The following is a 20,761-nucleotide window of genomic DNA, read 5'->3' on the forward strand; positions in this document are numbered from 1 at the left end:
TCATAAAAGTCACACCGCCATTGTTCACGTTGCCTCCCACTTATGCTTGCTCGAATTCCACTGCAAAGCTTCCCAGATATTGAATAACACTCATTGCCATCGTAATATGGCCACTCTGTTTACTGAGGCCAGCCTTGGCTGGGCCATGGGAGCCCCTTGTCTCTGTCATCCACACTGACGAATTTTATTGGCTGCTGGTCTTCAATATGTAAATTTACAAAGTACAGGCATTTTTGTCATCTTTTGCCAACGCTATGGATAGGAAATGTTTTCTATGGTGTTGCGGGAAAGGTTTTCCTATGCAGAAATGGAGGGGCTTTTTGTTGCCTTTGGGACGATAGACGCTTTCACACCCTAAGTGAGATGGGTGGCAGCTTCTTCCACCTGCCTGGGCTGCCCTTTGTGCTATTAAGACTATACTTTCAGGGATCATTTCTATAGTTCTTAACTGAGGAAATGTGTTCGAAAGTGTCTGGTCTTCGCTAACCACGAGGAAGAGTTGAAGTGTTCTCTTCTGAGCGTGAAGCAAGTGGACAGTGTTGCATTTATGCAGCTGCTGTCTGCTATTGATGACCGTTCCTCTCTCCCTTTCAGGAGGGTTGGAGGAAGGGAACACAAACTGAGTGGTTAGCTGCTTATTATTCTGGTGAAAAATAGAGACAGCTCCCCTGTTCTTAGGGTTGCTTGGTGTCTGTGCTGTCGATTATGTGGGTTCTGATTTGTTAGCTGTGCAAATCTCCACATGGACCAAACACCTTGCGTCGCCCCGGTAAACACAATTGGCCATGGGCCCTTTTGTGCGCTGCCCTGGGGGACCCAAGCGACAAGTTCCGGCTGTTGCATGCTGGCCTACTTCCATTTCACAAAGGTTAAGCCATTCTGATTTGCCACTGTTTTCCATCTGGCGCAATCCTCGTGCTTCTGTGAAAACAACACTGTACTGCCTTTGAATCTGCCTATTCAGCTGGGTACTTTTCAGGTCCGACTCAAATGCTTGTCTGGCCAATGCGCGCAATACCCTTCCATCACATGCATTACGTTCTCATAAAAGTCACACCGCCATTGTTCACGTTGCCTCCCACTTATGCTTGCTCGAATTCCACTGCAAAGCTTCCCAGATATTGAATAACACTCATTGCCATCGTAATATGGCCACTCTGTTTACTGAGGCCAGCCTTGGCTGGGCCATGGGAGCCCCTTGTCTCTGTCATCCACACTGACGAATTTTATTGGCTGCTGGTCTTCAATATGTAAATTTACAAAGTACAGGCATTTTTGTCATCTTTTGCCAACGCTATGGATAGGAAATGTTTTCTATGGTGTTGCGGGAAAGGTTTTCCTATGCAGAAATGGAGGGGCTTTTTGTTGCCTTTGGGACGATAGACGCTTTCCCACCCTAAGTGAGATGGGTGGCAGCTTCTTCCACCTGCCTGGGCTGCCCTTTGTGCTATTAAGACTATACTTTCAGGGATCATTTCTATAGTTCTTAACTGAGGAAATGTGTTCGAAAGTGTCTGGTCTTCGCTAACCACGAGGAAGAGTTGAAGTGTTCTCTTCTGAGCGTGAAGCAAGTGGACAGTGTTGCATTTATGCAGCTGCTGTCTGCTATTGATGACCGTTCCTCTCTCCCTTTCAGGAGGGTTGGAGGAAGGGAACACAAACTGAGTGGTTAGCTGCTTATTATTCTGGTGAAAAATAGAGACAGCTCCCCTGTTCTTAGGGTTGCTTGGTGTCTGTGCTGTCGATTATGTGGGTTCTGATTTGTTAGCTGTGCAAATCTCCACATGGACCAAACACCTTGCGTCGCCCCGGTAAACACAATTGGCCGTGGGCCCTTTTGTGCGCTGCCCTGGGGGACCCAAGCGACAAGTTCCGGCTGTTGCATGCTGGCCTACTTCCATTTCACAAAGGTTAAGCCATTCTGATTTGCCACTGTTTTCCATCTGGCGCAATCCTCGTGCTTCTGTGAAAACAACACTGTACTGCCCTTTTGAGGGATTTGAATCTGCCTATTCAGCTGGGTACTTTTCAGGTCCGACTCAAATGCTTGTCTGGCCAATGCGCGCAATACCCTTCCATCACATGCATTACGTTCTCATAAAAGTCACACCGCCATTGTTCACGTTGCCTCCCACTTATGCTTGCTCGAATTCCACTGCAAAGCTTCCCAGATATTGAATAACACTCATTGCCATCGTAATATGGCCACTCTGTTTACTGAGGCCAGCCTTGGCTGGGCCATGGGAGCCCCTTGTCTCTGTCATCCACACTGACGAATTTTATTGGCTGCTGGTCTTCAATATGTAAATTTACAAAGTACAGGCATTTTTGTCATCTTTTGCCAACGCTATGGATAGGAAATGTTTTCTATGGTGTTGCGGGAAAGGTTTTCCTATGCAGAAATGGAGGGGCTTTTTGTTGCCTTTGGGACGATAGACGCTTTCCCACCCTAAGTGAGATGGGTGGCAGCTTCTTCCACCTGCCTGGGCTGCCCTTTGTGCTATTAAGACTATACTTTCAGGGATCATTTCTATAGTTCTTAACTGAGGAAATGTGTTCGAAAGTGTCTGGTCTTCGCTAACCACGAGGAAGAGTTGAAGTGTTCTCTTCTGAGCGTGAAGCAAGTGAACAGTGTTGCATTTATGCAGCTGCTGTCTGCTATTGATGACCGTTCCTCTCTCCCTTTCAGGAGGGTTGGAGGAAGGGAACACAAACTGAGTGGTTAGCTGCTTATTATTCTGGTGAAAAATAGAGACAGCTCCCCTGTTCTTAGGGTTGCTTGGTGTCTGTGCTGTCGATTATGTGGGTTCTGATTTGTTAGCTGTGCAAATCTCCACATGGACCAAACACCTTGCGTCGCCCCGGTAAACACAATTGGCCGTGGGCCCTTTTGTGCGCTGCCCTGGGGGACCCAAGCGACAAGTTCCGGCTGTTGCATGCTGGCCTACTTCCATTTCACAAAGGTTAAGCCATTCTGATTTGCCACTGTTTTCCATCTGGCGCAATCCTCGTGCTTCTGTGAAAACAACACTGTACTGCCCCTTTGGGGGATTTGAATCTGCCTATTCAGCTGGGTACTTTTCAGGTCCGACTCAAATGCTTGTCTGGCCAATGCGCGCAATACCCTTCCATCACATGCATTACGTTCTCATAAAAGTCACACCGCCATTGTTCACGTTGCCTCCCACTTATGCTTGCTCGAATTCCACTGCAAAGCTTCCCAGATATTGAATAACACTCATTGCCATCGTAATATGGCCACTCTGTTTACTGAGGCCAGCCTTGGCTGGGCCATGGGAGCCCCTTGTCTCTGTCATCCACACTGACGAATTTTATTGGCTGCTGGTCTTCAATATGTAAATTTACAAAGTACAGGCATTTTTGTCATCTTTTGCCAACGCTATGGATAGGAAATGTTTTCTATGGTGTTGCGGGAAAGGTTTTCCTATGCAGAAATGGAGGGGCTTTTTGTTGCATTTGGGACGATAGACGCTTTCCCACCCTAAGCGAGATGGGTGGCAGCTTCTTCCACCTGCCTGGGCTGCCCTTTGTGCTATTAAGACTATACTTTCAGGGATCATTTCTATAGTTCTTAACTGAGGAAATGTGTTCGAAAGTGTCTGGTCTTCGCTAACCACGAGGAAGAGTTGAAGTGTTCTCTTCTGAGCGTGAAGCAAGTGGACAGTGTTGCATTTATGCAGCTGCTGTCTGCTATTGATGACCGTTCCTCTCTCCCTTTCAGGAGGGTTGGAGGAAGGGAACACAAACTGAGTGGTTAGCTGCTTATTATTCTGGTGAAAAATAGAGACAGCTCCCCTGTTCTTAGGGTTGCTTGGTGTCTGTGCTGTCGATTATGTGGGTTCTGATTTGTTAGCTGTGCAAATCTCCACATGGACCAAACACCTTGCGTCGCCCCGGTAAACACAATTGCCGTGGGCCCTTTTGTGCGCTGCCCTGGGGGACCCAAGCGACAAGTTCCGGCTGTTGCATGCTGGCCTACTTCCATTTCACAAAGGTTAAGCCATTCTGATTTGCCACTGTTTTTCATCTGGCGCAATCCTCGTGCTTCTGTGAAAACAACACTGTACTGCCTTTGAATCTGCCTATTCAGCTGGGTACTTTTCAGGTCCGACTCAAATGCTTGTCTGGCCAATGCGCGCAATACCCTTCCATCACATGCATTACGTTCTCATAAAAGTCACACCGCCATTGTTCACGTTGCCTCCCACTTATGCTTGCTCGAATTCCACTGCAAAGCTTCCCAGATATTGAATAACACTCATTGCCATCGTAATATGGCCACTCTGTTTACTGAGGCCAGCCTTGGCTGGGCCATGGGAGCCCCTTGTCTCTGTCATCCACACTGACGAATTTTATTGGCTGCTGGTCTTCAATATGTAAATTTACAAAGTACAGGCATTTTTGTCATCTTTTGCCAACGCTATGGATAGGAAATGTTTTCTATGGTGTTGCGGGAAAGGTTTTCCTATGCAGAAATGGAGGGGCTTTTTGTTGCCTTTGGGACGATAGACGCTTTCCCACCCTAAGTGAGATGGGTGGCAGCTTCTTCCACCTGCCTGGGCTGCCCTTTGTGCTATTAAGACTATACTTTCAGGGATCATTTCTATAGTGCTTAACTGAGGAAATGTGTTTGAAAGTGTCTGGTCTTCGCTAACCACGAGGAAGAGTTGAAGTGTTCTCTTCTGAGCGTGAAGCAAGTGGACAGTGTTGCATTTATGCAGCTGCTGTCTGCTATTGATGACCGTTCCTCTCTCCCTTTCAGGAGGGTTGGAGGAAGGGAACACAAACTGAGTGGTTAGCTGCTTATTATTCTGGTGAAAAATAGAGACAGCTCCCCTCTTCTTAGGGTTGCTTGGTGTCTGTGCTGTCGATTATGTGGGTTCTGATTTGTTAGCTGTGCAAATCTCCACATGGACCAAACACCTTGTGTCGCCCCGGTAAACACAATTGGCCGTGGGCCCTTTTGTGCGCTGCCCTGGGGGACCCAAGCGACAAGTTCCGGCTGTTGCATGCTGGCCTACTTCCATTTCACAAAAGTTAAGCCATTCTGATTTGCCACTGTTTTCCATCTGGCGCAATCCTCGTGCTTCTGTGAAAACAACACTGTACTGCCCTTTTGGGGGATTTGAATCTGCCTATTCAGCTGGGTACTTTTCAGGTCCGACTCAAATGCTTGTCTGGCCAATGCGCGCAATACCCTTCCATCACATGCATTACGTTCTCATAAAAGTCACACCGCCATTGTTCACGTTGCCTCCCACTTATGCTTGCTCGAATTCCACTGCAAAGCTTCCCAGATATTGAATAACACTCATTGCCATCGTAATATGGCCACTCTGTTTACTGAGGCCAGCCTTGGCTGGGCCATGGGAGCCCCTTGTCTCTGTCATCCACACTGACGAATTTTATTGGCTGCTGGTCTTCAATATGTAAATTTACAAAGTACAGGCATTTTTGTCATCTTTTGCCAACGCTATGGATAGGAAATGTTTTCTATGGTGTTGCGGGAAAGGTTTTCCTATGCAGAAATGGAGGGGCTTTTTGTTGCCTTTGGGACGATAGACGCTTTCCCACCCTAAGTGAGATGGGTGGCAGCTTCTTCCACCTGCCTGGGCTGCCCTTTGTGCTATTAAGACTATACTTTCAGGGATCATTTCTATAGTTCTTAACTGAGGAAATGTGTTCGAAAGTGTCTGGTCTTCGCTAACCACGAGGAAGAGTTGAAGTGTTCTCTTCTGAGCGTGAAGCAAGTGGACAGTGTTGCATTTATGCAGCTGCTGTCTGCTATTGATGACCGTTCCTTTCTCCCTTTCAGGAGGGTTGGAGGAAGGGAACACAAACTGAGTGGTTAGCTGCTTATTATTCTGGTGAAAAATAGAGACAGCTCCCCTGTTCTTAGGGTTGCTTGGTGTCTGTGCTGTCGATTATGTGGGTTCTGATTTGTTAGCTGTGCAAATCTCCACATGGACCAAACACCTTGCGTCGCCCTGGTAAACACAATTGCCGTGGGCCCTTTTGTGCGCTGCCCTGGGGGACCCAAGCGACAAGTTCCGGCTGTTGCATGCTGGCCTACTTCCATTTCACAAAGGTTAAGCCATTCTGATTTGCCACTGTTTTTCATCTGGCGCAATCCTCGTGCTTCTGTGAAAACAACACTGTACTGCCTTTGAATCTGCCTATTCAGCTGGGTACTTTTCAGGTCCGACTCAAATGCTTGTCTGGCCAATGCGCGCAATACCCTTCCATCACATGCATTACGTTCTCATAAAAGTCACACCGCCATTGTTCACGTTGCCTCCCACTTATGCTTGCTCGAATTCCACTGCAAAGCTTCCCAGATATTGAATAACACTCATTGCCATCGTAATATGGCCACTCTGTTTACTGAGGCCAGCCTTGGCTGGGCCATGGGAGCCCCTTGTCTCTGTCATCCACACTGACGAATTTTATTGGCTGCTGGTCTTCAATATGTAAATTTACAAAGTACAGGCATTTTTGTCATCTTTTGCCAACGCTATGGATAGGAAATGTTTTCTATGGTGTTGCGGGAAAGGTTTTCCTATGCAGAAATGGAGGGGCTTTTTGTTGCCTTTGGGACGATAGACGCTTTCACACCCTAAGTGAGATGGGTGGCAGCTTCTTCCACCTGCCTGGGCTGCCCTTTGTGCTATTAAGACTATACTTTCAGGGATCATTTCTATAGTTCTTAACTGAGGAAATGTGTTCGAAAGTGTCTGGTCTTCGCTAACCACGAGGAAGAGTTGAAGTGTTCTCTTCTGAGCGTGAAGCAAGTGGACAGTGTTGCATTTATGCAGCTGCTGTCTGCTATTGATGACCGTTCCTCTCTCCCTTTCAGGAGGGTTGGAGGAAGGGAACACAAACTGAGTGGTTAGCTGCTTATTATTCTGGTGAAAAATAGAGACAGCTCCCCTGTTCTTAGGGTTGCTTGGTGTCTGTGCTGTCGATTATGTGGGTTCTGATTTGTTAGCTGTGCAAATCTCCACATGGACCAAACACCTTGCGTCGCCCCGGTAAACACAATTGGCCATGGGCCCTTTTGTGCGCTGCCCTGGGGGACCCAAGCGACAAGTTCCGGCTGTTGCATGCTGGCCTACTTCCATTTCACAAAGGTTAAGCCATTCTGATTTGCCACTGTTTTCCATCTGGCGCAATCCTCGTGCTTCTGTGAAAACAACACTGTACTGCCTTTGAATCTGCCTATTCAGCTGGGTACTTTTCAGGTCCGACTCAAATGCTTGTCTGGCCAATGCGCGCAATACCCTTCCATCACATGCATTACGTTCTCATAAAAGTCACACCGCCATTGTTCACGTTGCCTCCCACTTATGCTTGCTCGAATTCCACTGCAAAGCTTCCCAGATATTGAATAACACTCATTGCCATCGTAATATGGCCACTCTGTTTACTGAGGCCAGCCTTGGCTGGGCCATGGGAGCCCCTTGTCTCTGTCATCCACACTGACGAATTTTATTGGCTGCTGGTCTTCAATATGTAAATTTACAAAGTACAGGCATTTTTGTCATCTTTTGCCAACGCTATGGATAGGAAATGTTTTCTATGGTGTTGCGGGAAAGGTTTTCCTATGCAGAAATGGAGGGGCTTTTTGTTGCATTTGGGACGATAGACGCTTTCCCACCCTAAGTGAGATGGGTGGCAGCTTCTTCCACCTGCCTGGGCTGCCCTTTGTGCTATTAAGACTATACTTTCAGGGATCATTTCTATAGTTCTTAACTGAGGAAATGTGTTCGAAAGTGTCTGGTCTTCGCTAACCACGAGGAAGAGTTGAAGTGTTCTCTTCTGAGCGTGAAGCAAGTGGACAGTGTTGCATTTATGCAGCTGCTGTCTGCTATTGATGACCGTTCCTCTCTCCCTTTCAGGAGGGTTGGAGGAAGGGAACACAAACTGAGTGGTTAGCTGCTTATTATTCTGGTGAAAAATAGAGACAGCTCCCCTGTTCTTAGGGTTGCTTGGTGTCTGTGCTGTCGATTATGTGGGTTCTGATTTGTTAGCTGTGCAAATCTCCACATGGACCAAACACCTTGCGTCGCCCCGGTAAACACAATTGCCGTGGGCCCTTTTGTGCGCTGCCCTGGGGGACCCAAGCGACAAGTTCCGGCTGTTGCATGCTGGCCTACTTCCATTTCACAAAGGTTAAGCCATTCTGATTTGCCACTGTTTTCCATCTGGCGCAATCCTCGTGCTTCTGTGAAAACAACACTGTACTGCCTTTGAATCTGCCTATTCAGCTGGGTACTTTTCAGGTCCGACTCAAATGCTTGTCTGGCCAATGCGCGCAATACCCTTCCATCACATGCATTACGTTCTCATAAAAGTCACACCGCCATTGTTCACGTTGCCTCCCACTTATGCTTGCTCGAATTCCACTGCAAAGCTTCCCAGATATTGAATAACACTCATTGCCATCGTAATATGGCCACTCTGTTTACTGAGGCCAGCCTTGGCTGGGCCATGGGAGCCCCTTGTCTCTGTCATCCACACTGACGAATTTTATTGGCTGCTGGTCTTCAATATGTAAATTTACAAAGTACAGGCATTTTTGTCATCTTTTGCCAACGCTATGGATAGGAAATGTTTTCTATGGTGTTGCGGGAAAGGTTTTCCTATGCAGAAATGGAGGGGCTTTTTGTTGCCTTTGGGACGATAGACGCTTTCCCACCCTAAGTGAGATGGGTGGCAGCTTCTTCCACCTGCCTGGGCTGCCCTTTGTGCTATTAAGACTATACTTTCAGGGATCATTTCTATAGTTCTTAACTGAGGAAATGTGTTCGAAAGTGTCTGGTCTTCGCTAACCACGAGGAAGAGTTGAAGTGTTCTCTTCTGAGCGTGAAGCAAGTGGACAGTGTTGCATTTATGCAGCTGCTGTCTGCTATTGATGACCGTTCCTCTCTCCCTTTCAGGAGGGTTGGAGGAAGGGAACACAAACTGAGTGGTTAGCTGCTTATTATTCTGGTGAAAAATAGAGACAGCTCCCCTGTTCTTAGGGTTGCTTGGTGTCTGTGCTGTCGATTATGTGGGTTCTGATTTGTTAGCTGTGCAAATCTCCACATGGACCAAACACCTTGCGTCGCCCCGGTAAACACAATTGGCCGTGGGCCCTTTTGTGCGCTGCCCTGGGGGACCCAAGCGACAAGTTCCGGCTGTTGCATGCTGGCCTACTTCCATTTCACAAAGGTTAAGCCATTCTGATTTGCCACTGTTTTCCATCTGGCGCAATCCTCGTGCTTCTGTGAAAACAACACTGTACTGCCCTTTTGGGGGATTTGAATCTGCCTATTCAGCTGGGTACTTTTCAGGTCCGACTCAAATGCTTGTCTGGCCAATGCGCGCAATACCCTTCCATCACATGCATTACGTTCTCATAAAAGTCACACCGCCATTGTTCACGTTGCCTCCCACTTATGCTTGCTCGAATTCCACTGCAAAGCTTCCCAGATATTGAATAACACTCATTGCCATCGTAATATGGCCACTCTGTTTACTGAGGCCAGCCTTGGCTGGGCCATGGGAGCCCCTTGTCTCTGTCATCCACACTGACGAATTTTATTGGCTGCTGGTCTTCAATATGTAAATTTACAAAGTACAGGCATTTTTGTCATCTTTTGCCAACGCTATGGATAGGAAATGTTTTCTATGGTGTTGCGGGAAAGGTTTTCCTATGCAGAAATGGAGGGGCTTTTTGTTGCCTTTGGGACGATAGACGCTTTCCCACCCTAAGTGAGATGGGTGGCAGCTTCTTCCACCTGCCTGGGCTGCCCTTTGTGCTATTAAGACTATACTTTCAGGGATCATTTCTATAGTTCTTAACTGAGGAAATGTGTTCGAAAGTGTCTGGTCTTCGCTAACCACGAGGAAGAGTTGAAGTGTTCTCTTCTGAGCGTGAAGCAAGTGAACAGTGTTGCATTTATGCAGATGCTGTCTGCTATTGATGACCGTTCCTCTCTCCCTTTCAGGAGGGTTGGAGGAAGGGAACACAAACTGAGTGGTTAGCTGCTTATTATTCTGGTGAAAAATAGAGACAGCTCCCCTGTTCTTAGGGTTGCTTGGTGTCTGTGCTGTCGATTATGTGGGTTCTGATTTGTTAGCTGTGCAAATCTCCACATGGACCAAACACCTTGCGTCGCCCCGGTAAACACAATTGGCCGTGGGCCCTTTTGTGCGCTGCCCTGGGGGACCCAAGCGACAAGTTCCGGCTGTTGCATGCTGGCCTACTTCCATTTCACAAAGGTTAAGCCATTCTGATTTGCCACTGTTTTCCATCTGGCGCAATCCTCGTGCTTCTGTGAAAACAACACTGTACTGCCCCTTTGGGGGATTTGAATCTGCCTATTCAGCTGGGTACTTTTCAGGTCCGACTCAAATGCTTGTCTGGCCAATGCGCGCAATACCCTTCCATCACATGCATTACGTTCTCATAAAAGTCACACCGCCATTGTTCACGTTGCCTCCCACTTATGCTTGGTCGAATTCCACTGCAAAGCTTCCCAGATATTGAATAACACTCATTGCCATCGTAATATGGCCACTCTGTTTACTGAGGCCAGCCTTGGCTGGGCCATGGGAGCCCCTTGTCTCTGTCATCCACACTGACGAATTTTATTGGCTGCTGGTCTTCAATATGTAAATTTACAAAGTACAGGCATTTTTGTCATCTTTTGCCAACGCTATGGATAGGAAATGTTTTCTATGGTGTTGTGGGAAAGGTTTTCCTATGCAGAAATGGAGGGGCTTTTTGTTGCCTTTGGGACGATAGACGCTTTCCCACCCTAAGTGAGATGGGTGGCAGCTTCTTCCACCTGCCTGGGCTGCCCTTTGTGCTATTAAGACTATACTTTCAGGGATCATTTCTATAGTTCTTAACTGAGGAAATGTGTTCGAAAGTGTCTGGTCTTCGCTAACCACGAGGAAGAGTTGAAGTGTTCTCTTCTGAGCGTGAAGCAAGTGAACAGTGTTGCATTTATGCAGATGCTGTCTGCTATTGATGACCGTTCCTCTCTCCCTTTCAGGAGGGTTGGAGGAAGGGAACACAAACTGAGTGGTTAGCTGCTTATTATTCTGGTGAAAAATAGAGACAGCTCCCCTGTTCTTAGGGTTGCTTGGTGTCTGTGCTGTCGATTATGTGGGTTCTGATTTGTTAGCTGTGCAAATCTCCACATGGACCAAACACCTTGCGTCGCCCCGGTAAACACAATTGGCCGTGGGCCCTTTTGTGCGCTGCCCTGGGGGACCCAAGCGACAAGTTCCGGCTGTTGCATGCTGGCCTACTTCCATTTCACAAAGGTTAAGCCATTCTGATTTGCCACTGTTTTCCATCTGGCGCAATCCTCGTGCTTCTGTGAAAACAACACTGTACTGCCCCTTTGGGGGATTTGAATCTGCCTATTCAGCTGGGTACTTTTCAGGTCCGACTCAAATGCTTGTCTGGCCAATGCGCGCAATACCCTTCCATCACATGCATTACGTTCTCATAAAAGTCACACCGCCATTGTTCACGTTGCCTCCCACTTATGCTTGCTCGAATTCCACTGCAAAGCTTCCCAGATATTGAATAACACTCATTGCCATCGTAATATGGCCACTCTGTTTACTGAGGCCAGCCTTGGCTGGGCCATGGGAGCCCCTTGTCTCTGTCATCCACACTGACGAATTTTATTGGCTGCTGGTCTTCAATATGTAAATTTACAAAGTACAGGCATTTTTGTCATCTTTTGCCAACGCTATGGATAGGAAATGTTTTCTATGGTGTTGCGGGAAAGGTTTTCCTATGCAGAAATGGAGGGGCTTTTTGTTGCATTTGGGACGATAGACGCTTTCCCACCCTAAGTGAGATGGGTGGCAGCTTCTTCCACCTGCCTGGGCTGCCCTTTGTGCTATTAAGACTATACTTTCAGGAATCATTTCTATAGTTCTTAACTGAGGAAATGTGTTCGAAAGTGTCTGGTCTTCGCTAACCACGAGGAAGAGTTGAAGTGTTCTCTTCTGAGCGTGAAGCAAGTGGACAGTGTTGCATTTATGCAGCTGCTGTCTGCTATTGATGACCGTTCCTCTCTCCCTTTCAGGAGGGTTGGAGGAAGGGAACAAAAACTGAGTGGTTAGCTGCTTATTATTCTGGTGAAAAATAGAGACAGCTCCCCTGTTCTTAGGGTTGCTTGGTGTCTGTGCTGTCGATTATGTGGGTTCTGATTTGTTAGCTGTGCAAATCTCCACATGGACCAAACACCTTGCGTCGCCCCGGTAAACACAATTGCCGTGGGCCCTTTTGTGCGCTGCCCTGGGGGACCCAAGCGACAAGTTCCGGCTGTTGCATGCTGGCCTACTTCCATTTCACAAAGGTTAAGCCATTCTGATTTGCCACTGTTTTTCATCTGGCGCAATCCTCGTGCTTCTGTGAAAACAACACTGTACTGCCTTTGAATCTGCCTATTCAGCTGGGTACTTTTCAGGTCCGACTCAAATGCTTGTCTGGCCAATGCGCGCAATACCCTTCCATCACATGCATTACGTTCTCATAAAAGTCACACCGCCATTGTTCACGTTGCCTCCCACTTATGCTTGCTCGAATTCCACTGCAAAGCTTCCCAGATATTGAATAACACTCATTGCCATCGTAATATGGCCACTCTGTTTACTGAGGCCAGCCTTGGCTGGGCCATGGGAGCCCCTTGTCTCTGTCATCCACACTGACGAATTTTATTGGCTGCTGGTCTTCAATATGTAAATTTACAAAGTACAGGCATTTTTGTCATCTTTTGCCAACGCTATGGATAGGAAATGTTTTCTATGGTGTTGCGGGAAAGGTTTTCCTATGCAGAAATGGAGGGGCTTTTTGTTGCCTTTGGGACGATAGACGCTTTCACACCCTAAGTGAGATGGGTGGCAGCTTCTTCCACCTGCCTGGGCTGCCCTTTGTGCTATTAAGACTATACTTTCAGGGATCATTTCTATAGTTCTTAACTGAGGAAATGTGTTCGAAAGTGTCTGGTCTTCGCTAACCACGAGGAAGAGTTGAAGTGTTCTCTTCTGAGCGTGAAGCAAGTGGACAGTGTTGCATTTATGCAGCTGCTGTCTGCTATTGATGACCGTTCCTCTCTCCCTTTCAGGAGGGTTGGAGGAAGGGAACACAAACTGAGTGGTTAGCTGCTTATTATTCTGGTGAAAAATAGAGACAGCTCCCCTGTTCTTAGGGTTGCTTGGTGTCTGTGCTGTCGATTATGTGGGTTCTGATTTGTTAGCTGTGCAAATCTCCACATGGACCAAACACCTTGCGTCGCCCCGGTAAACACAATTGGCCATGGGCCCTTTTGTGCGCTGCCCTGGGGGACCCAAGCGACAAGTTCCGGCTGTTGCATGCTGGCCTACTTCCATTTCACAAAGGTTAAGCCATTCTGATTTGCCACTGTTTTCCATCTGGCGCAATCCTCGTGCTTCTGTGAAAACAACACTGTACTGCCTTTGAATCTGCCTATTCAGCTGGGTACTTTTCAGGTCCGACTCAAATGCTTGTCTGGCCAATGCGCGCAATACCCTTCCATCACATGCATTACGTTCTCATAAAAGTCACACCGCCATTGTTCACGTTGCCTCCCACTTATGCTTGCTCGAATTCCACTGCAAAGCTTCCCAGATATTGAATAACACTCATTGCCATCGTAATATGGCCACTCTGTTTACTGAGGCCAGCCTTGGCTGGGCCATGGGAGCCCCTTGTCTCTGTCATCCACACTGACGAATTTTATTGGCTGCTGGTCTTCAATATGTAAATTTACAAAGTACAGGCATTTTTGTCATCTTTTGCCAACGCTATGGATAGGAAATGTTTTCTATGGTGTTGCGGGAAAGGTTTTCCTATGCAGAAATGGAGGGGCTTTTTGTTGCCTTTGGGACGATAGACGCTTTCCCACCCTAAGTGAGATGGGTGGCAGCTTCTTCCACCTGCCTGGGCTGCCCTTTGTGCTATTAAGACTATACTTTCAGGGATCATTTCTATAGTTCTTAACTGAGGAAATGTGTTCGAAAGTGTCTGGTCTTCGCTAACCACGAGGAAGAGTTGAAGTGTTCTCTTCTGAGCGTGAAGCAAGTGAACAGTGTTGCATTTATGCAGCTGCTGTCTGCTATTGATGACCGTTCCTCTCTCCCTTTCAGGAGGGTTGGAGGAAGGGAACACAAACTGAGTGGTTAGCTGCTTATTATTCTGGTGAAAAATAGAGACAGCTCCCCTGTTCTTAGGGTTGCTTGGTGTCTGTGCTGTCGATTATGTGGGTTCTGATTTGTTAGCTGTGCAAATCTCCACATGGACCAAACACCTTGCGTCGCCCCGGTAAACACAATTGCCGTGGGCCCTTTTGTGCGCTGCCCTGGGGGACCCAAGCGACAAGTTCCGGCTGTTGCATGCTGGCCTACTTCCATTTCACAAAGGTTAAGCCATTCTGATTTGCCACTGTTTTTCAACTGGCGCAATCCTCGTGCTTCTGTGAAAACAACACTGTACTGCCTTTGAATCTGCCTATTCAGCTGGGTACTTTTCAGGTCCGACTCAAATGCTTGTCTGGCCAATGCGCGCAATACCCTTCCATCACATGCATTACGTTCTCATAAAAGTCACACCGCCATTGTTCACGTTGCCTCCCACTTATGCTTGCTCGAATTCCACTGCAAAGCTTCCCAGATATTGAATAACACTCATTGCCATCGTAATATGGCCACTCTGTTTACTGAGGCCAGCCTTGGCTGGGCCATGGGAGCCCCTTGTCTCTGTCATCCACACTGACGAATTTTATTGGCTGCTGGTCTTCAATATGTAAATTTCCAAAGTACAGGCATTTTTGTCATCTTTTGCCAACGCTATGGATAGGAAATGTTTTCTATGGTGTTGTGGGAAAGGTTTTCCTATGCAGAAATGGAGGGGCTTTTTGTTGCCTTTGGGACGATAGACGCTTTCCCACCCTAAGTGAGATGGGTGGCAGCTTCTTCCACCTGCCTGGGCTGCCCTTTGTGCTATTAAGACTATACTTTCAGGGATCATTTCTATAGTTCTTAACTGAGGAAATGTGTTCGAAAGTGTCTGGTCTTCGCTAACCACGAGGAAGAGTTGAAGTGTTCTCTTCTGAGCGTGAAGCAAGTGAACAGTGTTGCATTTATGCAGATGCTGTCTGCTATTGATGACCGTTCCTCTCTCCCTTTCAGGAGGGTTGGAGGAAGGGAACACAAACTGAGTGGTTAGCTGCTTATTATTCTGGTGAAAAATAGAGACAGCTCCCCTGTTCTTAGGGTTGCTTGGTGTCTGTGCTGTCGATTATGTGGGTTCTGATTTGTTAGCTGTGCAAATCTCCACATGGACCAAACACCTTGCGTCGCCCCGGTAAACACAATTGGCCGTGGGCCCTTTTGTGCGCTGCCCTGGGGGACCCAAGCGACAAGTTCCGGCTGTTGCATGCTGGCCTACTTCCATTTCACAAAGGTTAAGCCATTCTGATTTGCCACTGTTTTCCATCTGGCGCAATCCTCGTGCTTCTGTGAAAACAACACTGTACTGCCCCTTTGGGGGATTTGAATCTGCCTATTCAGCTGGGTACTTTTCAGGTCCGACTCAAATGCTTGTCTGGCCAATGCGCGCAATACCCTTCCATCACATGCATTACGTTCTCATAAAAGTCACACCGCCATTGTTCACGTTGCCTCCCACTTATGCTTGGTCGAATTCCACTGCAAAGCTTCCCAGATATTGAATAACACTCATTGCCATCGTAATATGGCCACTCTGTTTACTGAGGCCAGCCTTGGCTGGGCCATGGGAGCCCCTTGTCTCTGTCATCCACACTGACGAATTTTATTGGCTGCTGGTCTTCAATATGTAAATTTACAAAGTACAGGCATTTTTGTCATCTTTTGCCAACGCTATGGATAGGAAATGTTTTCTATGGTGTTGTGGGAAAGGTTTTCCTATGCAGAAATGGAGGGGCTTTTTGTTGCCTTTGGGACGATAGACGCTTTCCCACCCTAAGTGAGATGGGTGGCAGCTTCTTCCACCTGCCTGGGCTGCCCTTTGTGCTATTAAGACTATACTTTCAGGGATCATTTCTATAGTTCTTAACTGAGGAAATGTGTTCGAAAGTGTCTGGTCTTCGCTAACCACGAGGAAGAGTTGAAGTGTTCTCTTCTGAGCGTGAAGCAAGTGAACAGTGTTGCATTTATGCAGATGCTGTCTGCTATTGATGACCGTTCCTCTCTCCCTTTCAGGAGGGTTGGAGGAAGGGAACACAAACTGAGTGGTTAGCTGCTTATTATTCTGGTGAAAAATAGAGACAGCTCCCCTGTTCTTAGGGTTGCTTGGTGTCTGTGCTGTCGATTATGTGGGTTCTGATTTGTTAGCTGTGCAAATCTCCACATGGACCAAACACCTTGCGTCGCCCCGGTAAACACAATTGGCCGTGGGCCCTTTTGTGCGCTGCCCTGGGGGACCCAAGCGACAAGTTCCGGCTGTTGCATGCTGGCCTACTTCCATTTCACAAAGGTTAAGCCATTCTGATTTGCCACTGTTTTCCATCTGGCGCAATCCTCGTGCTTCTGTGAAAACAACACTGTACTGCCCCTTTGGGGGATTTGAATCTGCCTATTCAGCTGGGTACTTTTCAGGTCCGACTCAAATGCTTGTCTGGCCAATGCGCGCAATACCCTTCCATCACATGCATTACGTTCTCATAAAAGTCACACCGCCATTGTTCACGTTGCCTCCCACTTATGCTTGGTCGAATTCCACTGCAAAGCTTCCCAGATATTGAATAACACTCATTGCCATCGTAATATGGCCACTCTGTTTACTGAGGCCAGCCTTGGCTGGGCCATGGGAGCCCCTTGTCTCTGTCATCCACACTGACGAATTTTATTGGCTGCTGGTCTTCAATATGTAAATTTACAAAGTACAGGCATTTTTGTCATCTTTTGCCAACGCTATGGATAGGAAATGTTTTCTATGGTGTTGCGGGAAAGGTTTTCCTATGCAGAAATGGAGGGGCTTTTTGTTGCATTTGGGACGATAGACGCTTTCCCACCCTAAGTGAGATGGGTGGCAGCTTCTTCCACCTGCCTGGGCTGCCCTTTGTGCTATTAAGACTATACTTTCAGGAATCATTTCTATAGTTCTTAACTGAGGAAATGTGTTCGAAAGTGTCTGGTCTTCGCTAACCACGAGGAAGAGTTGAAGTGTTCTCTTCTGAGCGTGAAGCAAGTGGACAGTGTTGCATTTATGCAGCTGCTGTCTGCTATTGATGACCGTTCCTCTCTCCCTTTCAGGAGGGTTGGAGGAAGGGAACACAAACTGAGTGGTTAGCTGCTTATTATTCTGGTGAAAAATAGAGACAGCTCCCCTGTTCTTAGGGTTGCTTGGTGTCTGTGCTGTCGATTATGTGGGTTCTGATTTGTTAGCTGTGCAAATCTCCACATGGACCAAACACCTTGCGTCGCCCCGGTAAACACAATTGCCGTGGGCCCTTTTGTGCGCTGCCCTGGGGGACCCAAGCGACAAGTTCCGGCTGTTGCATGCTGGCCTACTTCCATTTCACAAAGGTTAAACCATTCTGATTTGCCACTGTTTTTCATCTGGCGCAATCCTCGTGCTTCTGTGAAAACAACACTGTACTGCCTTTGAATCTGCCTATTCAGCTGGGTACTTTTCAGGTCCGACTCAAATGCTTGTCTGGCCAATGCGCGCAATACCCTTCCATCACATGCATTACGTTCTCATAAAAGTCACACCGCCATTGTTCACGTTGCCTCCCACTTATGCTTGCTCGAATTCCACTGCAAAGCTTCCCAGATATTGAATAACACTCATTGCCATCGTAATATGGCCACTCTGTTTACTGAGGCCAGCCTTGGCTGGGCCATGGGAGCCCCTTGTCTCTGTCATCCACACTGACGAATTTTATTGGCTGCTGGTCTTCAATATGTAAATTTACAAAGTACAGGCATTTTTGTCATCTTTTGCCAACGCTATGGATAGGAAATGTTTTCTATGGTGTTGCGGGAAAGGTTTTCCTATGCAGAAATGGAGGGGCTTTTTGTTGCCTTTGGGACGATAGACGCTTTCACACCCTAAGTGAGATGGGTGGCAGCTTCTTCCACCTGCCTGGGCTGCCCTTTGTGCTATTAAGACTATACTTTCAGGGATCATTTCTATAGTTCTTAACTGAGGAAATGTGTTCGAAAGTGTCTGGTCTTCGCTAACCACGAGGAAGAGTTGAAGTGTTCTCTTCTGAGCGTGAAGCAAGTGGACAGTGTTGCATTTATGCAGCTGCTGTCTGCTATTGATGACCGTTCCTCTCTCCCTTTCAGGAGGGTTGGAGGAAGGGAACACAAACTGAGTGGTTAGCTGCTTATTATTCTGGTGAAAAATAGAGACAGCTCCCCTGTTCTTAGGGTTGCTTGGTGTCTGTGCTGTCGATTATGTGGGTTCTGATTTGTTAGCTGTGCAAATCTCCACATGGACCAAACACCTTGCGTCGCCCCGGTAAACACAATTGGCCATGGGCCCTTTTGTGCGCTGCCCTGGGGGACCCAAGCGACAAGTTCCGGCTGTTGCATGCTGGCCTACTTCCATTTCACAAAGGTTAAGCCATTCTGATTTGCCACTGTTTTCCATCTGGCGCAATCCTCGTGCTTCTGTGAAAACAACACTGTACTGCCTTTGAATCTGCCTATTCAGCTGGGTACTTTTCAGGTCCGACTCAAATGCTTGTCTGGCCAATGCGCGCAATACCCTTCCATCACATGCATTACGTTCTCATAAAAGTCACACCGCCATTGTTCACGTTGCCTCCCACTTATGCTTGCTCGAATTCCACTGCAAAGCTTCCCAGATATTGAATAACACTCATTGCCATCGTAATATGGCCACTCTGTTTACTGAGGCCAGCCTTGGCTGGGCCATGGGAGCCCCTTGTCTCTGTCATCCACACTGACGAATTTTATTGGCTGCTGGTCTTCAATATGTAAATTTACAAAGTACAGGCATTTTTGTCATCTTTTGCCAACGCTATGGATAGGAAATGTTTTCTATGGTGTTGCGGGAAAGGTTTTCCTATGCAGAAATGGAGGGACTTTTTGTTGCATTTGGGACGATAGACGCTTTCCCACCCTAAGTGAGATTGGTGGCAGCTTCTTCCACCTGCCTGGGCTGCCCTTTGTGCTATTAAGACTATACTTTCAGGGATCATTTCTATAGTTCTTAACTGAGGAAATGTGTTCGAAAGTGTCTGGTCTTCGCTAACCACGAGGAAGAGTTGAAGTGTTCTCTTCTGAGCGTGAAGCAAGTGGACAGTGTTGCATTTATGCAGCTGCTGTCTGCTATTGATGACCGTTCCTCTCTCCCTTTCAGGAGGGTTGGAGGAAGGGAACACAAACTGAGTGGTTAGCTGCTTATTATTCTGGTGAAAAATAGAGACAGCTCCCCTGTTCTTAGGGTTGCTTGGTGTCTGTGCTGTCGATTATGTGGGTTCTGATTTGTTAGCTGTGCAAATCTCCACATGGACCAAACACCTTGCGTCGCCCCGGTAAACACAATTGCCGTGGGCCCTTTTGTGCGCTGCCCTGGGGGACCCAAGCGACAAGTTCCGGCTGTTGCATGCTGGCCTACTTCCATTTCACAAAGGTTAAGCCATTCTGATTTGCCACTGTTTTTCATCTGGCGCAATCCTCGTGCTTCTGTGAAAACAACACTGTACTGCCTTTGAATCTGCCTATTCAGCTGGGTACTTTTCAGGTCCGACTCAAATGCTTGTCTGGCCAATGCGCGCAATACCCTTCCATCACATGCATTACGTTCTCATAAAAGTCACACCGCCATTGTTCACGTTGCCTCCCACTTATGCTTGCTCGAATTCCACTGCAAAGCTTCCCAGATATTGAATAACACTCATTGCCATCGTAATATGGCCACTCTGTTTACTGAGGCCAGCCTTGGCTGGGCCATGGGAGCCCCTTGTCTCTGTCATCCACACTGACGAATTTTATTGGCTGCTGGTCTTCAATATGTAAATTTACAAAGTACAGGCATTTTTGTCATCTTTTGCCAACGCTATGGATAGGAAATGTTTTCTATGGTGTTGCGGGAAAGGTTTTCCTATGCAGAAATGGAGGGGCTTTTTGTTGCATTTGGGACGATAGACGCTTTCCCACCCTAAGTGAGATTGGTGGCAGCTTCTTCCACCTGCCTGGGCTGCCCTTTGTGCTATTAAGACTATACTTTCAGGGATCATTTCTATAGTTCTTAACTGAGGAAATGTGTTCGAAAGTGTCTGGTCTTCGCTAACCACGAGGAAGAGTTGAAGTGTTCTCTTCTGAGCGTGAAGCAAGTGGACAGTGTTGCATTTATGCAGCTGCTGTCTGCTATTGATGACCGTTCCTCTCTCCCTTTCAGGAGGGTTGGAGGAAGGGAACACAAACTGAGTGGTTAGCTGCTTATTATTCTGGTGAAAAATAGAGACAGCTCCCCTGTTCTTAGGGTTGCTTGGTGTCTGTGCTGTCGATTATGTGGGTTCTGATTTGTTAGCTGTGCAAATCTCCACATGGACCAAACACCTTGCGTCGCCCCGGTAAACACAATTGCCGTGGGCCCTTTTGTGCGCTGCCCTGGGGGACCCAAGCGACAAGTTCCGGCTGTTGCATGCTGGCCTACTTCCATTTCACAAAGGTTAAGCCATTCTGA

At 47.4% G+C, this 20,761-nt stretch overlaps 20 non-coding genes across 20 annotated transcripts; all 20 read left to right on the plus strand.

Annotated features, from left to right (window-relative positions):
• Positions 1-410: 410 nt before the first annotated feature.
• LOC138489834 (small nucleolar RNA U3) lies at positions 411-628 on the plus strand. Its single transcript, XR_011274933.1, has one exon. It is a non-coding gene; the product is annotated as a small nucleolar RNA U3 (small nucleolar RNA).
• An 824-nt stretch (positions 629-1,452) lies between these two features.
• LOC138489835 (small nucleolar RNA U3) lies at positions 1,453-1,670 on the plus strand. Its single transcript, XR_011274934.1, has one exon. It is a non-coding gene; the product is annotated as a small nucleolar RNA U3 (small nucleolar RNA).
• Positions 1,671-2,505: 835 nt separating this feature from the next.
• On the plus strand, positions 2,506-2,723 carry LOC138490700 (small nucleolar RNA U3). The gene has a single exon (XR_011275617.1). It is a non-coding gene; the product is annotated as a small nucleolar RNA U3 (small nucleolar RNA).
• An 835-nt stretch (positions 2,724-3,558) lies between these two features.
• On the plus strand, positions 3,559-3,776 carry LOC138489836 (small nucleolar RNA U3). Its single transcript, XR_011274935.1, has one exon. It is a non-coding gene; the product is annotated as a small nucleolar RNA U3 (small nucleolar RNA).
• An 823-nt stretch (positions 3,777-4,599) lies between these two features.
• Positions 4,600-4,817, plus strand: LOC138490235 (small nucleolar RNA U3). Its single transcript, XR_011275284.1, has one exon. It is a non-coding gene; the product is annotated as a small nucleolar RNA U3 (small nucleolar RNA).
• Positions 4,818-5,652: 835 nt separating this feature from the next.
• LOC138490281 (small nucleolar RNA U3) lies at positions 5,653-5,870 on the plus strand. Its single transcript, XR_011275325.1, has one exon. It is a non-coding gene; the product is annotated as a small nucleolar RNA U3 (small nucleolar RNA).
• An 823-nt stretch (positions 5,871-6,693) lies between these two features.
• LOC138489837 (small nucleolar RNA U3) lies at positions 6,694-6,911 on the plus strand. Its single transcript, XR_011274936.1, has one exon. It is a non-coding gene; the product is annotated as a small nucleolar RNA U3 (small nucleolar RNA).
• Positions 6,912-7,735: 824 nt separating this feature from the next.
• Positions 7,736-7,953, plus strand: LOC138489838 (small nucleolar RNA U3). Its single transcript, XR_011274937.1, has one exon. It is a non-coding gene; the product is annotated as a small nucleolar RNA U3 (small nucleolar RNA).
• Positions 7,954-8,776: 823 nt separating this feature from the next.
• On the plus strand, positions 8,777-8,994 carry LOC138489840 (small nucleolar RNA U3). The gene has a single exon (XR_011274939.1). It is a non-coding gene; the product is annotated as a small nucleolar RNA U3 (small nucleolar RNA).
• Positions 8,995-9,829: 835 nt separating this feature from the next.
• LOC138490323 (small nucleolar RNA U3) lies at positions 9,830-10,047 on the plus strand. Its single transcript, XR_011275363.1, has one exon. It is a non-coding gene; the product is annotated as a small nucleolar RNA U3 (small nucleolar RNA).
• Positions 10,048-10,882: 835 nt separating this feature from the next.
• Positions 10,883-11,100, plus strand: LOC138490324 (small nucleolar RNA U3). Its single transcript, XR_011275364.1, has one exon. It is a non-coding gene; the product is annotated as a small nucleolar RNA U3 (small nucleolar RNA).
• An 835-nt stretch (positions 11,101-11,935) lies between these two features.
• Positions 11,936-12,153, plus strand: LOC138490399 (small nucleolar RNA U3). Its single transcript, XR_011275431.1, has one exon. It is a non-coding gene; the product is annotated as a small nucleolar RNA U3 (small nucleolar RNA).
• Positions 12,154-12,976: 823 nt separating this feature from the next.
• Positions 12,977-13,194, plus strand: LOC138489841 (small nucleolar RNA U3). The gene has a single exon (XR_011274940.1). It is a non-coding gene; the product is annotated as a small nucleolar RNA U3 (small nucleolar RNA).
• An 824-nt stretch (positions 13,195-14,018) lies between these two features.
• On the plus strand, positions 14,019-14,236 carry LOC138490701 (small nucleolar RNA U3). The gene has a single exon (XR_011275618.1). It is a non-coding gene; the product is annotated as a small nucleolar RNA U3 (small nucleolar RNA).
• Positions 14,237-15,059: 823 nt separating this feature from the next.
• Positions 15,060-15,277, plus strand: LOC138490325 (small nucleolar RNA U3). Its single transcript, XR_011275365.1, has one exon. It is a non-coding gene; the product is annotated as a small nucleolar RNA U3 (small nucleolar RNA).
• An 835-nt stretch (positions 15,278-16,112) lies between these two features.
• LOC138490326 (small nucleolar RNA U3) lies at positions 16,113-16,330 on the plus strand. Its single transcript, XR_011275366.1, has one exon. It is a non-coding gene; the product is annotated as a small nucleolar RNA U3 (small nucleolar RNA).
• Positions 16,331-17,165: 835 nt separating this feature from the next.
• On the plus strand, positions 17,166-17,383 carry LOC138490758 (small nucleolar RNA U3). Its single transcript, XR_011275661.1, has one exon. It is a non-coding gene; the product is annotated as a small nucleolar RNA U3 (small nucleolar RNA).
• An 823-nt stretch (positions 17,384-18,206) lies between these two features.
• Positions 18,207-18,424, plus strand: LOC138489842 (small nucleolar RNA U3). Its single transcript, XR_011274941.1, has one exon. It is a non-coding gene; the product is annotated as a small nucleolar RNA U3 (small nucleolar RNA).
• An 824-nt stretch (positions 18,425-19,248) lies between these two features.
• Positions 19,249-19,466, plus strand: LOC138489844 (small nucleolar RNA U3). The gene has a single exon (XR_011274942.1). It is a non-coding gene; the product is annotated as a small nucleolar RNA U3 (small nucleolar RNA).
• An 823-nt stretch (positions 19,467-20,289) lies between these two features.
• On the plus strand, positions 20,290-20,507 carry LOC138489845 (small nucleolar RNA U3). The gene has a single exon (XR_011274943.1). It is a non-coding gene; the product is annotated as a small nucleolar RNA U3 (small nucleolar RNA).
• Positions 20,508-20,761: the final 254 nt, after the last annotated feature.

The sequence above is a fragment of the Ambystoma mexicanum genome, chromosome 9 (assembly GCF_040938575.1).
Source record: "Ambystoma mexicanum isolate Mex_15411 chromosome 9, UKY_AmexF1_1, whole genome shotgun sequence".
Classification (NCBI taxonomy): domain Eukaryota; kingdom Metazoa; phylum Chordata; class Amphibia; order Caudata; family Ambystomatidae; genus Ambystoma; species Ambystoma mexicanum.